General features: G+C 36.9%; 1 pseudogene; it reads left to right on the forward strand.

Moving 5' to 3' along the window:
• The first annotated feature begins 16,138 nt into the window (after positions 1-16,138).
• LOC113292169 lies at positions 16,139-16,238 on the forward strand (annotated as a pseudogene).
• The last annotated feature ends 342 nt before the right edge of the window (positions 16,239-16,580 follow it).

Genomic DNA, 16,580 nt, shown 5'->3' on the forward strand with positions numbered 1-16,580 from the left:
GGGAACATGATCAAGAATATTATAACTAGTACACACAAAATTGTCGCCATGAGATAAAGCCGGGACAAAGTAAGAATCGAAAAGCATCATTTATTTATAAGGGACAAAGTTTCATCTGTTAGAAATATCTTGGAAGAATTTTAGACCTACATGTAGCAGGATCAACACCTAAAACTCTTATGAATACTTTAACAAAAACAACAACAACAACAACAACAAAGTATACTTCTTGGTTCAGTCTTATTACCAGCGTAACGCTTTAATCAATGTTCTACTATAAAAATATATTTTATTTAGTTAAATGGATAAGTTATTTGGTAATCACACCGGGGAAATGTATTGATCGTGTCAGCTTTTTTAGTTGGAGGGTTAGCAGTATGTTTGGTCACACGATATAGTCCTTGATCACAACTCTCCTTACCTGTCTTGTTGTTTATGGAAAAAACATTCAAAGTGTGATGAGAATTGTAACCATCCTCATTTATATCATCTTATCAATTGAGAAAACCGATTTAGGTAATCGAAAACCTTACAGAAATTGTACAAGATCATAAAAAAGTCATACATGTTGTAGTATCTTTCCTTTAACACATATACGTCCAATTTTCCTTTTCTGACAAGCGTCGGTTCCTTAGATCGTGGTACATGCTGCCCGCCCTTTCTCTCCCGCTTTGAGAACCGCGTGAACGGTTCTTGGATATCAAATTTATCCCTTCAAACCTAGAACCAATTTCAGAAAAAAAATTTGTAGCGAAGGAGAGGACAGAACATACAGGGACAAACTGATTTTGAAAACAAAACCAGAATGTGTCAAGGAACGAAGCGATAACTGGATAAAATCTAATCCAATGTTCCTCAGTCCATGTAAATAACATGATATGGAATTTATAAGTTTAGATTGCCTAGTGCAATCAAGGTAACAATGACCCAACTAATAGTAACAATATCTAAAACCAAAGTGTCTCAAGTAGCAGCGGTAATCAGAACCGATATGTAGGTGTCTGTGACGAAAAATAACAGGCCGACTCGGTGTTGGAGATGTGGTAAGAGTGGAAGTAGTATGTGAAATGGATGATTGATCGAGTTGTTGATGTATTTGCTTTCTTTAATAGCCTAAAACAAGAGAGATTAACATAATAACCATACAACCTAAATCTAAAACAAAAGATAATGAAATCTTCTCAACACCACAAACATAAAACATTGCAAATCTGATGTTGAAACTCTGGCTTGCTAAATGATTTCAACTGAAGATGATGATATGCTTTGTTTGATTGTCTGCTGAAAACCACATACCAAATCCATGAGGCTAACAATATACATACCATAAACAACAACCTACAATATCGCAACTAAAAGTAGGATCTCAAAATTGTTAAAAAAAGGCTGACTGGTCACTATCTTCCACTGAAAACAATGAACTCCCTGGAACGGAAGACGAAAAATCTGTAACTACCGGGAAAATCGTCCGAGTTACCGGAACAAATGGAAAGATTCATCACTAAACTTGGAGTTGTCTAGCAGATAGTGACCATTACGAAAGAGATTACAGAACCCAACATCATTAGAAACAATACAGTCTAAAATTTTGTACAACTAAACCTAAAATTTCATAAAAAAAAATCATATCAACAATTTCATTCCACGCTACAAAAAAAACATTCATTACACTGAGAATGTGAGGCCGATATGATTTAACATAGAACAAGAAATGGCATATAGTCATAGATGTTTAGGACCATTTGTAGCCTCATTTTGGTTAAGGTCCGGGTGCCTCAAAAATGTAGGGCTCGTTAAGATACTGTCCTTTGAATTGTCAATAAACCCGTTGGTACATTTTCGTAAACAAAAAATTTATATGTGAGCATTCTGTACTTTGTCTTTTTAGTAATCCTAAAATATTTATATTTTTTTAATTAAATTTTTTTAATTCATGCATGAGTGCATAGGTTAGCCCTTGCAGTGTAATACTGACAGCGCTAATAGACTATCCATTACGCAGTTAATAAGAAAAAAAGACTGAATACCAAGAGCAAAATAAAGAGCATGAGGAGCCACATGATAAAAGAGCACATGATCAAGAATGTTATGAATATCGTGCATAAAATTGCCGCAATGGGGTAAAGCAGGCATAACGTAAGAATTGACAAGAACCATCTCTTTATAAGGGAAAAAATTTGATCCATTACAAACATCTTTGGAAGAATTGTGTGCATTCCTACCAATAGGATCACTTGAAAAAAAACCTAAGCCCTTATGATGAACGAATACCAAGAAAAACACCATATTTACTCCTTGGTTAATTTTATATGCAAGACATGAGAGTTTCTGAGCTAAGATTCTCTTGAAAAGAAGAATCTCTCTTTTAAAGTAGAACTTTAAAGTAGAATCTCTCTTTTATAAAAGAAGAATCTCTCTTGAAAACAAGAAGGAAAATCTACAAAATAGTCCTACTATTAAGATTTGATTTACAAAACAGTCATACTGCTACAAACTATTAAAAAAATGGTCATACTTTCCGTTAAGTAGAGAGTTAAGTGGTGACTCACAGTTAAATATGTTAATGAAATTATCTATGTATCCTTACTATTTATCCCTCCATACATAATTTCAACTGTTACTTCGTTATAGTTTTTTTGATGGTGGTGGTGCCGCCGCTTACATATCGTTAGAATGCATTCAGGATCGTTAGAACACATTCAAGATCGTTACACTACATTCAGGGTCATTACACCTCATTCACCCAAAGGTTTCATCTCTTCCCCTTTGGGGTTTAGAGAAGATTCTTAAGCTTCCACCACCACCACCACTTCTTCATCACCACCACCTCAACCAATTAGTTAAATGAGGAGGGTATTTGGGAAAAAGTCAACACCGTTTTATTCAAAAGTGTTAAATCAAATGGAAGTGTGACAATTTTGTAAACGAATTACAAAAGTATGACCATTTTGTGAACGAATTACAAAAAATATGACCATTCTGTAATTGGCCCGAAGAATTATGCACATATCAACATTTCAGGAGACTAAGCTGGATTTGTTCTGTCACATGATAATGTTGTATGGTTATTGCAAGTTTATCATACTTTTGGAGCAACATGATCATATGGCGTCTTCAATTACAACAACAATGATAGTCAACATATACTCAAGGTTTTCCCAAATGTCTTGGTGATTTACTTACTTTGATGGCGTGATGTCGAAGTTATTATATGTTGATAAAAGACAACCTATTTATATTGGAAGTTTGTTCATACAACTTGTTTTTTGCTCCTTGTTTCTAGTTTATGTAACAACAAATATTTTCTAATAAATTTCTTATCTTCTTGTCCATGTCATGTCTAGGTGCAATGCTCATACTACAACTTGTTGTGCTGGGCTTTTTTTGACTGTTTTTTCTTTAGATAGTGTTAGAAATAGGTTTAGAGACTTAAGTTAAACAAGGTACTAGAAGGGGTGAAATCTTCCTTAACCGAAGAACAAGACTTGTAAATCACTCAATTGTGATTGTAGTTCCTTCATGTCCTTGTAAATTATCTTTATAGGTTCTGTTCTTTATCTACTTGAAGAGGAATTGAGAATGAGAATAAATGGAGAATATTAAGGTCCTCCTCCTCCTCTTCCTGTTTCTTTAAATTTGATGCAAGCACATCACATAAGCTTTAACTTTTATCGATCAATATTCACCATAAGTATACTTATTCTCATGGAAGTTAACAAGTGATCACTTGAAGATCGTGAGAAGGTGGTAGATTACCGCACACAATCCTTATAAGTTGTGCAATCTGTTTAATTGTAGAACTGTGAAGAATATTTATTTCTCCAATAAGCCCAAATCATGGAAAATCATGTTATAATAAGGTATAATGTTTTGTCACCTAAGTCTTGTGCACTTAATTTATACTGGATTTCTTCTCCTGCTCCCAAATCTATGAATTGGAAGTTTACTTGAAGAGAGTACTAGATATCTATTTGTTGGTGTTTGAATCAGATCCCTACTTCTAACCATATTTCTTAAGCTCTCCTCTACTAATCTTTCATGCGCAGGAGGATGTACGTTTTTGGAATACAATTGGGAAATTGTTGTTGTGATTTCATCCATCGTTGATCCCAAAATTTGCACATTCACATCAATTTATTTTGTTCTTGTACGCCTAATTGATGAGTAATATAGTCTAAATTCAAAAGGCTTTGTATAATCATCATATATCTTATAATATTGTATATCACTGGCATGTTTATAATGTTAAACATGTTGTATGATAAATGATGAAGTTATTGAGTCCTGCTCAACTGGCAATTGTTAGACTAGATATGACTTATCTTTATATAATCATCCTTATTCTACAGGTGCTATTAGATTGAATGAATGCATATAAATATATATATATACAAAAATCATATAGTGAAATCTCAAGGGAAAATTATATTTCTTTATGGTATCTAATATACAAGGATACTCTTTATTTATAATTTTTTTACGAAATATCATATCGTTAAATTATATCATCATTGTAATTAATTTTTTTTTAAAAAAAAATCAATGTGGAAAAATTTATGTTTTCGTCATAGATTATTCTCTAAGATAAATAAAATCAGGTTACGCCTAAAATAAATCCTCCCAACTTCTTAAAGAAAAAAATTATTGAAATAGAAGATTACTAAAGTATCCCTATTAAGATGTATAACGACTAACTTCATGCGCCCATTTGTTTTTCTCTTTCTCTTATTATACAACGAACATAAAACATCAACAATAAAAAAAGTTCGATTTTTTTTGAAAAATCCAAACGTAAAATCAAGTTTAGTGATATTATAAGCAGCTCGAACACATCAATCTAATAAATAATTACTTCTCATCTTCAAGAATAATTGTTGTGGAATATAAGATCAAAGTTAAACTAAGATAATTGCGCTTCAATTAGTGTATATTTTGTTTAGTTTCAATTATATTAGGGACGATTTAGTACTGATTTTAACAAAGTTTTAACAACTTTTTTTCATTCAAGTTAATATTAATTGTGATATTAGATTTCACAAGATTGTTTTATTTGTGTGTTTACTATTTACGGGAGTAAAAATTGTTCGTTTTCGTACGATCGAAAATTTAATTACAACATGCCAAGTCATTGTGTATTAACATACTAAACACATTTTTATAGTTAAATCAATATTGATGTACAATATAAATGTATTAAGGAAATATTACTTTTCAAATATTTATTAAACAAGCAAATTATATTGGAAAATTAATGGTACCTTTCTCAAAGTTTGTCGGGAAGATGCTTAAATTTGCTTTTAACAGAATAGTAAAGATAAAAAAGAAACCCGCTCCTCTCATCATATTCCTGTTTTTTGGGATTTTGAGTTTTGCTTCACCAGCTTATCTTTTTTTTCCCAAAGCCTTTTTAACCATTGTTACCTCTTTGAAATCTATCTCTTTACCAACTTTAAATTACAGGTCTCCCGAATCGCCAATGTATTCCTCAACATATGTACGAGCTTCCTCTTTTGCCCTCGTATTCATTACCATACTTTGACAAATGGGACTACAACATTTGGTATGACATTATAAATGGACACCACTGATTATTCTCAGGCTCGTTGTAATTAAGAATATCATCCTCGTCTTGTTCGGATTCCACCTTATTCTTAAAAATATCATAAAATCCTCTGGCCTTTTGGTTTTTATCCACCCAATTAATGTCGATCCCCTTCGACCGAATCACATTTTTATCCTACACGTAGTAAACCTTTGACGAAGTTTTATTAATGAATTAATTGTTATTATGGCCAAAAGAAAATTCAAAAATAATATCATTTTGTAGTACAAAATGTGGTTGCGGTGAGTTGGGATGCTTTTATCCTTCTTTTTTATCTCATTTCACACTAGTTATTAAGAACAATCACTTATATCAAAAATATCAAAAAAAATATATACATTTATCTCCAGTTACGTGTAAAAACAACATCATTAAAGCAACCTTGCGTAGCTTCAACTTAAGTTCACTAAACTTAAAACATTCTAATAGGTTATATCTCGAGTGTGCTACTTCTTGGTGGCTCAAATGGATAAAACCAATAGTAGATTATTTTGTTCTTAGATTTTTTTGTTCTTAGCTTATTTTGTTTCTTTCCCATGATTTTACAAGAACATGCACCTTCTTTTCTAGATCTGGTAAATTCATTAAGATCAAGCTCCATCTTTTTCATGCCCTTCCGGGATTTATTGATGAATTTATTATTTCATTTGAATTCCCAACAAAAGTTAACAATGTGGCCGTTTTTACCATAAAAAGGAACAAATCATGAGGTTTAAAGACTTTGAAGAGGTAATTTGACCTTACAGATTTCTGACAAAGGTGTTTTAGCAGGAACAAAATTATTTTTACTTGTACAGGACTTTCCTGTATACCCAATATCACACATGTTCCCAAAAGATTTTTGTCCAAAAATCATAGCCGAAACTTTTATCGAACTTCATCAGAGACGTTATAGACTACCTTTTAAGATATCGATCTATCTATCTTTTAGAATGATTGCGTCGAAAAGTTTAAATGCTCAATTTTTTCCTCTTGATTTTTATCAGACAAATATTTTCTTAAGTCATTAAGTTCCCTTTTTAACTTCTGATTTTCTTTGATCATGATCGCAAGATTTGCTAAACAGTCCATTAGGAGTTAGTTAGACTCAATAGAATGATCACTATTAGTGCTGGAAAATCACAACATGATGTTACTTCATAGGATTTGTCCTCAGGATTATCATCTAGGGTAGTGTGATATGCTTTGTCATTTTTATGAGTTCTTTTGCTGGAACATTTTTTGGAAATATTCCCAAAACCATGACACTTGAAGCATTGGGTTTCTTCATCATCTTTTGTCACAACCTCTTTTCTGTTAAGATAAAGAGTTTGATTGGATGATGATTTGTCAAAGATCTATTTATCTCTCATTAGAAGATTCTTAACACGTTGTTGATGGTGGTTTTTAGCTTAGGGTTAAAATCGTAAAACCTTACATCTGATGTGACGTCACTCTGTAAGGAAACAGAGCCATGAGTGTCAACCTCTCCACTGGAATATTTATTGAGCCGTTCAATATATTTACATGAAATTTATCCAGACTGGCGCATGTGTCAACCATCCCAGATGCCCTGTAAATTTAAGCGCTTTGTCTATATTACTTATTCACTGAGTAATTTTCATGTGCTATGTTCCCTGGCAGAACCCTTAATATCGGTATGGCATGACTGATTTTTTTCACTCGAAGCAGAGTAGCATGGACCTCCAAGTACCAAAGTTAAGGCCATTGCACAAAACGCTCAGACAGAAAGCACACTGCACTCTGTAAATAAGGAATTTTGTGGCAACACGCAAAATTCAATCAATCATTGTGATAACTCACAAAAAACTCATGAACCTCACTAATTTGCAAAATTAGGGTTTTTACGCCATGCGCAGTATATTAGACCCCATTGGTCAAAATTACGCTTAAGCAACTAAGCAGTTGATCCACTATGGATTATTAGGCGCAAAATCTTGCCCAGAATCAGAAAACAAGGATATGCAGGATAAGAGCAACAACAAAGGGAGGCGTGGCCATGCCTTAAGCCAACCGGCGCCACTTGCCATTGGCCACGCCCCATCCTAAACCGACCCTATTTCCCTCAACCAATCAGGTATCCTTAAACTCGCCACACACACATAAGTTGTGGCTGGGCCCATACTTGCCGGCCCCATTTCCCATCGACCAATCAGATCGCTCTAAAGCCGCCACACTCACACCAGAAGTGTAATCGCGCCAAACGCGCCCTTCCATGCCACCATTCTGATTGGCATGCCAAACGTGCCATCCCGCACCAACATATTAATCGACATGCCAATGTGCCACAAATGGCGCAACTACGTGCTAACCAACTTTCTGTTCGTGGACAACGCCATAACGGACTCCAACTAGAGTTTTATGATCGAAACACGACTTTTACTTCAGTATCATTAACCGAAGCCCTAATTTTGGCCACGACGCCAAATCCTACCCTTGGCCACGCCGCCAAGCCCTAATTTTGGCCACGACGCCAAATTCTAGCCTTGGCCACGACGCCAAATCCTAGCCTTGGCCATGCTTCCAAGCTCTAATTTTGGCCACGACGCCAAATTCTAGCCTTGGCCACGCCGCCAATCCCTAATTTTGGCCACGACACCAAATTCTAGCCTTGGCCACGCCGCTAAGCTCTAATTTTTGCCATGGTGCCAAATCCTAGCCTTGGCCACGCCGCTAAGCCTTAATTTTGGCCACGCCGCCAAATCCTAGCCTTGGCCACGCCGCCAAGCCCTAATTTTGGCCACGATGCCAAATCCTAGCCTTGCCCATGCCGCCAATCCCTGACTTTGGTCACAACGCCAAGTCCAAGATTTGTCCATGCCATAATACCACATGCGCGGATATGCCACCATGCCATAGGCGCGGCTATGCCATTGTACCATTAACAAGTGCCAACGGAATGTGGCCATAATCAATGGCCACCCTCTCTCCTAGATTACAATCTCAGCCATCCAAGTTTGCCACCGAACTGACAGACTTGTGGAAACTTTTAGGCCCCAGCCACCTAAATCCAGTGGCCATGGCTACGCCAGGCGCCACCTGCACCACCGTGCCACTAACATGCACGAGCCATGCCGGCCATGCTGCAATGCCGCTGGCATGCACCAAAGGTGCCACTACGCCATTACCAGGAGCCAACAGAAGGTAGCCATAATCAACATCTATCCTTCCTCATGAGATGTGATCTCAGCCATCCAAGTTTGCCACCGAACTGACAGTTTTGTGGCAACTTTTAGGCAACCAGTGATGTGATTTGTAGATAGTGGTAAAAGTGGTTTGATTCTCAGACTTGTGAAGGATATTAATTAGACTTAAATTCTAATATTAAAATAGAAAACTCACTAAAAATTATAGCAAACTCAATCAAAGATGATATCAATACTAAAAGAAACACTAAGGCTAAGATTCCACTATTTTCCAAGTTCAAAGTGATTAAACCAATACTTATATTTATGCAATTTTCTTGTTTAATTTGATTCTAAAATATTGCAACAAGTAGATTTTCAAAAGTAATAATTGTAAATACCAAGTATGAAGCATCAAAAGTCTCAAAACTAAGCATACTCCATCAAAATAGATCACAATCACTCAAATAAAAATCATATTCAATAATAGTTCAAGGCAAATAATCATATAATTATTGCAAATAAAAAGATAAAATAGAATATACCACTTTTTGTTGGAAAAATCGCTTCCTCTATCGCCTCAACAATGGGGTTTAGCTCCTCATATTAATCATGATCTCATGATTAAAAGAGTGAAAAGTAATAACACAGACTGTTTGCAACAGTGTATTGGTGTTGCAAAACAGCTGTTACAATGGAACTGTTACAGAAAAATTGTTGCTTTGTCGCTGATTTTAAGACCCTAGAATACGACTGGCATGCACAGCTTAATGTTCTTCAGCTATTAAACCACGACACTGTTCTGCGACTGTTTCCCGTGCTTCAATGTTCTTCGCGTTCTTCCTCTTCAGCAGCAGCAGCAGCAGAAACAGAGTTTGGTAAAGCTCTGATTTCTTCTTCTCTGGCTCTCCTTAGGTTCCCAAACTCTCGACACCTCTTCTATATGACCCAAGACATCTATTTATATCAAAAATATCGATTAAATCTCTCCCAAATCTTCCAAAATCTCTTTTCTTCTCTTCACGGCCAAGTTGCGGCAATTTCTTATTTTAGAATTTCTACGCGTTTCTGAGCTTTCCTTTTTATTCCAAACTCTTCCTTAGATAGATACAAATATTTGGGAAGGTTTACAGCGAATTAATCTCTCTAAAATTCCCTAAAACAGGTCACACACGTGACTTTCCATATTTTATGTTGTGAGAAAAATCCGTCGATTGAGCCCAGTCTAATCGATTTAAACACCCATATCAGATTCCTAGCCATAAGGAGTCTATCCTATGAAAATCAGAGGTTTAATCGACCTCAAACTCCTCCAAATCACGATTTCCAAAACTGTTCTTCACTGCACCTATTTTCCCGCCAAAACCTGGTTTTTGAAATGTTGAAGATGGTTGCCCCTTATCCAGAGTTGGGGTGCGATTAGCAACTGCCTGGAAATGGGATGCCCCTTAGTAATTAGGTTACCCCTTATCCAAAGTGAGAGTCCGAATAGCAAATGTCCTCCGGGTGCTTTCCGACAACTTTTCGAGCCAATTTTTTCCAAAAATGTTTATTGGCCAAAAATACCTACAAATAAATAAAACACTATAATAAGTACAAAAATGAGCCCTAACAATATATAGAATCGAGACAAATCGGACATAAAAATGTGTCTATCAAATACCCCCAAAACCTATTATTTGCTAGTCCTCGAGCAAAAATAAAATAGAAATAAAGTCCTAACACACTGTCGCAGGCATCGTCGATTGCATTTAGCGTATGCAATAATCCTTCAAACCCCTAGGTGTCCCTAGTGGCGTAGTGTTGTCTCCGGAGGGATTACCAGAGGTATACCCACAAAACCTTTATACTCCAGACCCTAGCTCTCTACACAGAACCTTGGAAGGCACTAAAGAATCTCCTTGGTTGGCATACTTATTGACTACAGGAGGAAGTAACCTGATGCGAAATTCCAATTGTTGTACACGAGTTTGCACTCAAGTATACTAAAATTCATATGAAGTGACAGAGCTCTACTCAAATAATCGCACTATGGACATCAATATCCGGAGTCAAAACTGATCACATGGATAGATCAAGAAGATGGATATAGAAAAACATAGATGGTTTTGATGTTTACTAGGTGAACGGTGTTTCTCATATCTGTCTGAAGGCATCCGCCAAAATGAACCTATCCTAATGGACTGAGATACCGGTCTGACTAATATCAACACACTGGCATATACAAGGGTACAAGTGGTCGATAATCCTAACTCTAGGTCAACACAACTGGCATATACAAGGGTTCCAGTGGTCGACTTTATTGAATTTATTCCAGTTGGTCTGATGGTCTGGTCTCTTTTTTTTTTTTTTTTTGTAACACCTGAGCTATGTGCTTTTATGAATAGACTCTTTAGATGTTTCCATCTAGTCAGATTGGTTCCTCAACTCCTACAACCAAAATGCTTCCATCCACTTAGATTGGTTAGTGTCATCCTAAACAGGGATAAATTTCTAGGCTCTGGAGTTTATTTATTGCAACGAAAAGGTAACAAAAAGTTCTATCCCACCCCCAAAATTAAATCTAACATTGTACTCAATGTTTCTAATCAAAGAACAGTACCAAAAATATAAGTAACATGAGGAAATAGTAAAGAGAGAAGTCGGAAACATAGTACCTGGGTGAAGTGTAACCAAAAACCTACAAAAATATTATACAACATACAAAATCGCCTCGATGGTCAACCAAGGTAAACAGGGTCCTCCAGAGGGACCTCCTCAAAATCACCTGTAGGAAAAGGCTCTAAAAAGGGCTTCAATCGCTGACCGTCTAACCTTTGAAGAATTACTACCATCTGGTGTCTCAATCTCAACAACGCCATGAGGAAAAACAGTACGGACCACAAAAGAACCGGTCCACTGAGAGCGCAACTTCCCGGGGAATAGATGCAGACGAGTGTCATACAAAAGAACTTTTTGACATGGATAAAATTACTTTCGTAAAATATTGCTATCATGCACAAGTTTCATTTTATTCTTATACTCCTTAGCACTATCGTATGCATCTCTACGAATATCACCCAACTCATTGAGATGGAGCTTTCTTTGAGCTCCTGCCTTGTCAAGTTAAAAATTTAAGTTCTTAATAGCCCAATATGCTCGATGCTCTAACTCAACAGGCAGGTGACATGCCTTTCCAAACACTAAACTATAAGGTGACATTCCAATGGGTGTCTTAAACGCAGTACGATAAGCCCATAAGGCATCAGTAAACCTCTACCTGACCACTAGTCTGAGGGTGATATGAGGTTGCTACTTTATGGGTAATACCGTATTGTTTCATTAAAAGAGCAAACGGTCTATTACAAAAGTGTGAACCTCCATCACTAATTATAGCTCGCGGCGTACCAAAACATGTAAGTATATTCTCTTTCAAAAACTGGACTATGACCCTGTGGTCATTCATTTTACACGGAACCTCCTCAACCCACTTGGACACATAGTCTACAACAACAAGTATGTAAAGATAACCAAACGAAATAGGAAATGGACCCATAAAATCAATGCCCCACACATCAAAGACCTCAATCACTAAAATAGGGTTCAAAGGCATCATATTTATATGGGAAATGGTTCCTAACTTCTGGAAACACTCACAAGAAACACAATGACTATGGGAATCTTTAAACAACGAAGGCCAGTAAAATCCACACTGCAAAATCTTAGTAGCAGTCTTCTTAGCACTAAAATGACCCCCACGTGCATGTTCATGACAAAAGCAGATAATACTAGACTGGTCACTCTTATATACACATCTCCTAATAATCTAGTCCGGACAATACTTAAACAGATAAGGATCGTCCCAAAAGAAATGCTTAACCTCGGCTAAAAACCTAGAACGATCTTGCTTACCCCAATGTTGAGGGGTTCGACCAATAACAAGATAATTCACTATATTTGCATACCAAGGTGATTGGGAAACAGAGAACAATTGTTCATCAGGAAAGCTATCCCTTATAGGAAGGGAATCACTAACAACTAGCCTAGACAAGTGGTCTGCAACTACATTTTCTGCACCCTTTTTGTCTCTAATGTCTGGGGAAAATTCCTGTAACAATAGGATCCATCTAATCAATCTAGGTTTGGTATCCTTCTTAGATAAAAGGTATTTCAAAGCAGCATGATCTGTATAGATTATGATCTTAGAACCTAATAGGTAGGACCTAAACTTATCCAAGGCAAAACGATGGCTAAAAGTTCCTTCTCGGTAGTTGTGTAGTTCATTTGGGCATCATTCAGAGTTTTGCTAGCATAATAAATCACATGAAGTAATTTGTTTTCTCGTTGTCCTAAAACGACCTATAGCATAATCTGAAGAATCACACATAATCTCAAAGGGTAGGTTCCAGTTAGGTGCCTGGACTATCGGGGCAGTAGTGAGTAAAGTTTTAAGCTTCTCAAAAGCCTCTAAACAAGCATCATCAAAGACAAACTTAACATCTTTTGCAAGCAAATTGCAAAGAGGTCTAGAAATCAAGCTAAAATCCTTAATGAATCGACGGTAAAAACCTGCATGCCCTAGGAATGACCTAATATCTTTTACGGTTTTTGGGACCTGTAAAGTCTTAATAAGGTCAACTTTGGCTTTGTCTACCTCTATACCCTTTGAAGAGACGATGTGCCCTAATACAATTCCTGATTTAACCATGAAATGGCATTTTTCCCAATTAAGCACTAAATTTTTTTCCTTACACCTAGTCAACACTAATGTCAAATGATGCAAGCACTCATCGAAAGATGAACCAAACACTGAAAAATCATCCATAAAGACCTCTAAGAACCGTTCTACCATATCAGAAAATATGCTCATCATACAACGCTGAAAAGTTGCAGGGGCATTACATAGCCCGAAAGGCATGCGTCTATACGCAAAGGTACCAAAGGGACAGGTAAAAGTGGTTTTCTCTTGGTCTTCTGGGGCAATAACGATCTGATTATAACCGGAGTAGCCATCTAAGAAGCAATAGTGACTATGTCCAGCTAATCGCTCTAGCATTTGGTCGATAAAAGGAAGGGGAAAGTGATCCTTCCTTGTGAACTTGTTCAATTTCCTATAGTCAATACACACACGCCATCCCGTGGTCACTCAGGTTGGGATTAATTCATTATTATCATTCTGGACTACAGTGATACCTGATTTCTTGGGGACAACCTGAACAGGGCAGACCCACTTACTGTCTGAAATTGGGTAAATAATACCCGCATCTAACAACTTAAGCACCTCTTTTCGAATTACCTCTTTCATGTTAGGGTTCAGTCGACGATGCATCTCCCTAGAAGGTTTGGAGTCTTCCTCTAAATGAATCTGATGCATACACACAGTAGGACTTATACCCTTAATGTCTGTTATAGTCCACCCTAAAGCTTCCTTATTGTCTTGAATTACATTTACTAGCCTAATTTCCTGATCACTATCCAAATTGGAAGCTACAATCACAGGTAAAGTCTCAGATGGGCCTAAAAACTCCAACTTTGAGGGCTCTTCTAAAGAAGGAATTAGGGTAGTCTCAGAAACTGGTAACGGTTCGAACCTAGCTTTCCATCTATCAGTGTCTAACACAGGGGTAGAATCTAATAGAGCATTCACCTGTTCAATAGTGTTATCGTCGTCAAAATCAAAACCAAAATGGGATAGACAACTTTTTAATGGGTCTTCAGACAAGATGTTTGGTAATGACTCATGAACTAAGGATTCTATCATGTTCACCTCCTCAACACATGTGTCATCTAGATCATGAGGTTGCTTACTGACATTAAAAATGTTCATCTCCATAGTCATATTACCAAAAGATAAACTGATCACACCATTTCGACAGTTAATGATCGCATTAGACGTAGCTAAAAATGGGCGACCTAAAATCACAGGTATCTGGTTCTCTGGGTCAGGGACAGGTTGGGTATCTAGGACCACGAAATCCAATGGATAAATAAACTTGTCGACCTCAATAAGAACATCCTCGATAACACCTGGATGGATTTTAACAGACCTATCAGCTAACTGCAGTGTCATCTGAGTAGGTTTCATTTCGCCAAGTCCTAGCTGTAAGTATATATGGAATGGCAGTAAGTTCACACTGGCTCCTAAGTCAAGTAAAGCTTTTTTTACCCGGAAGTTACCTATTGTGCAAGCAATGGTAGGAGAACCTGAGTCTTTTTACTTTGGAGTTGTGGTGTTCTGAATGATTGAACTTACGTGACTAGCTAAAAAGGCTTTCTTATGGACGCTAAGTTTTCTCTTTCGCGTACACATATCCTTAAGGAACTTGGCATAAGCAGGAATTTGCCTAATTGCATCTAATAAGGGAAGGTTTATGGTAACTTGCTTAAAAACCTCCACTATGTCATTAAAGTTCGATTCCTTCTTTGTTGGTACTAATAGGTGAGGAAATGGGGCTCTAGGTCTAAAATAAGACCTTTCAGGAACCGAATTCACATCATCAGAAACTTTATCAGTTTCTTCAGCTACTGAATCTGAGAGGTGAGATCCTGAGGGGTGAACTACAGTATGTTCACTATCGGGCATGGTTACCTTATTGTCTACAACTCTACCACTTCTAAGGGTTCTAACAACATTCAATTGATTCGATGGTTTTGCACCTAATTCATGAACTCCTCTAGGGTTGGGTTGTGTTCGACTAGGAAACTTATCTTTTTCTCTCAAAGAATCACTTATCAGACCAACCTGGGTTTTTAACTCGGAAATAGCCTGACTATTTTCTTGCCCTATCCTGTTACTAGCTTGTAGACTCTGTTCTACCGATAACTGGAATTTTGCAGTTTGCTGAGTTAACAAGGCGAGAGATTCCTCTAAACTTAGGATTTTCTTATCTGACTGATTCTGAAACTGAGCTAGTCCTGAAGGATTCTTAGTATAGCCAAAACCTGGGGAGCATTAGAATTACTAAACTGACCTTGACTTTGGCCCTTAAACCACGAAAGGTTCGGATGGTTTCTCCAACCAGGATTATAGGTTTCTGAATATGGGTCAATATTTTGACGGTTATCAAATCTAGTGTTGTTATAAACATCATTGGCATGCTCTTCAATATTCTGGCCTTCCCAAAAAGGCTCCACTCTACTACTAGTCTGGCCCACTTCTAAGGCTTCTAACATTTTTGCTATAGCAACAATTTTGGCATCTGATTCATAGCCTCCTTCTACCCTATTAACGCTTCCTCTACTTAAAAGAATTGCTTTCTGGGGTTCCCTACTATTTCCCCATTGCTGGGTTTTTTCGGCGGTTTCATTAAAAAATTTCATCGCCGCATCAACAGTTTGGTTTTCAAATCCACCAGTGCATAGAGACTCAACCATGGTCGTTGTGGAATAATCTAAACCCTCATAAAGGATCTGAACTAGCCTAACCTTTTCTAAACCATGATGAGGACACTGGGATAATAAATCATTGAACCTTTCCAAATACCTATATAAAGATTCCCCCTCTTGTTGTGAAAATGTGCATATTTGCGTCCTAATAGACGGTGTTTTGTGCCTAGGGAAAAACTTATTGAAAAAGGCAGATTTAAGTTGTTCATATGTCTCAATTGACTCGGAATCCAAACTATACATCCACGACTTGGCCTTATCTTTCAGGGAAAATGGGAATAACCTAAGTTTCAAAGCATCATCATCTAAGCCTCTAATTCTTAGAGCACTACAAATTTCCTCAAAATCCCTAACATGAATAAGGGTTTTCATTTTCTTTCCCTAAAAAGATTGGGAGCATCTGTAAGGTCCCAGGTTTCAGTTCATAGGGTGCCTCCGTTTCAGCTAACTTAATATACGAAGGACGGGTAGTCCTAGTTGGATTCAAC

Source organism: Papaver somniferum, chromosome 6 (assembly GCF_003573695.1).
Source record: "Papaver somniferum cultivar HN1 chromosome 6, ASM357369v1, whole genome shotgun sequence".
NCBI lineage: Eukaryota > Viridiplantae > Streptophyta > Magnoliopsida > Ranunculales > Papaveraceae > Papaver > Papaver somniferum.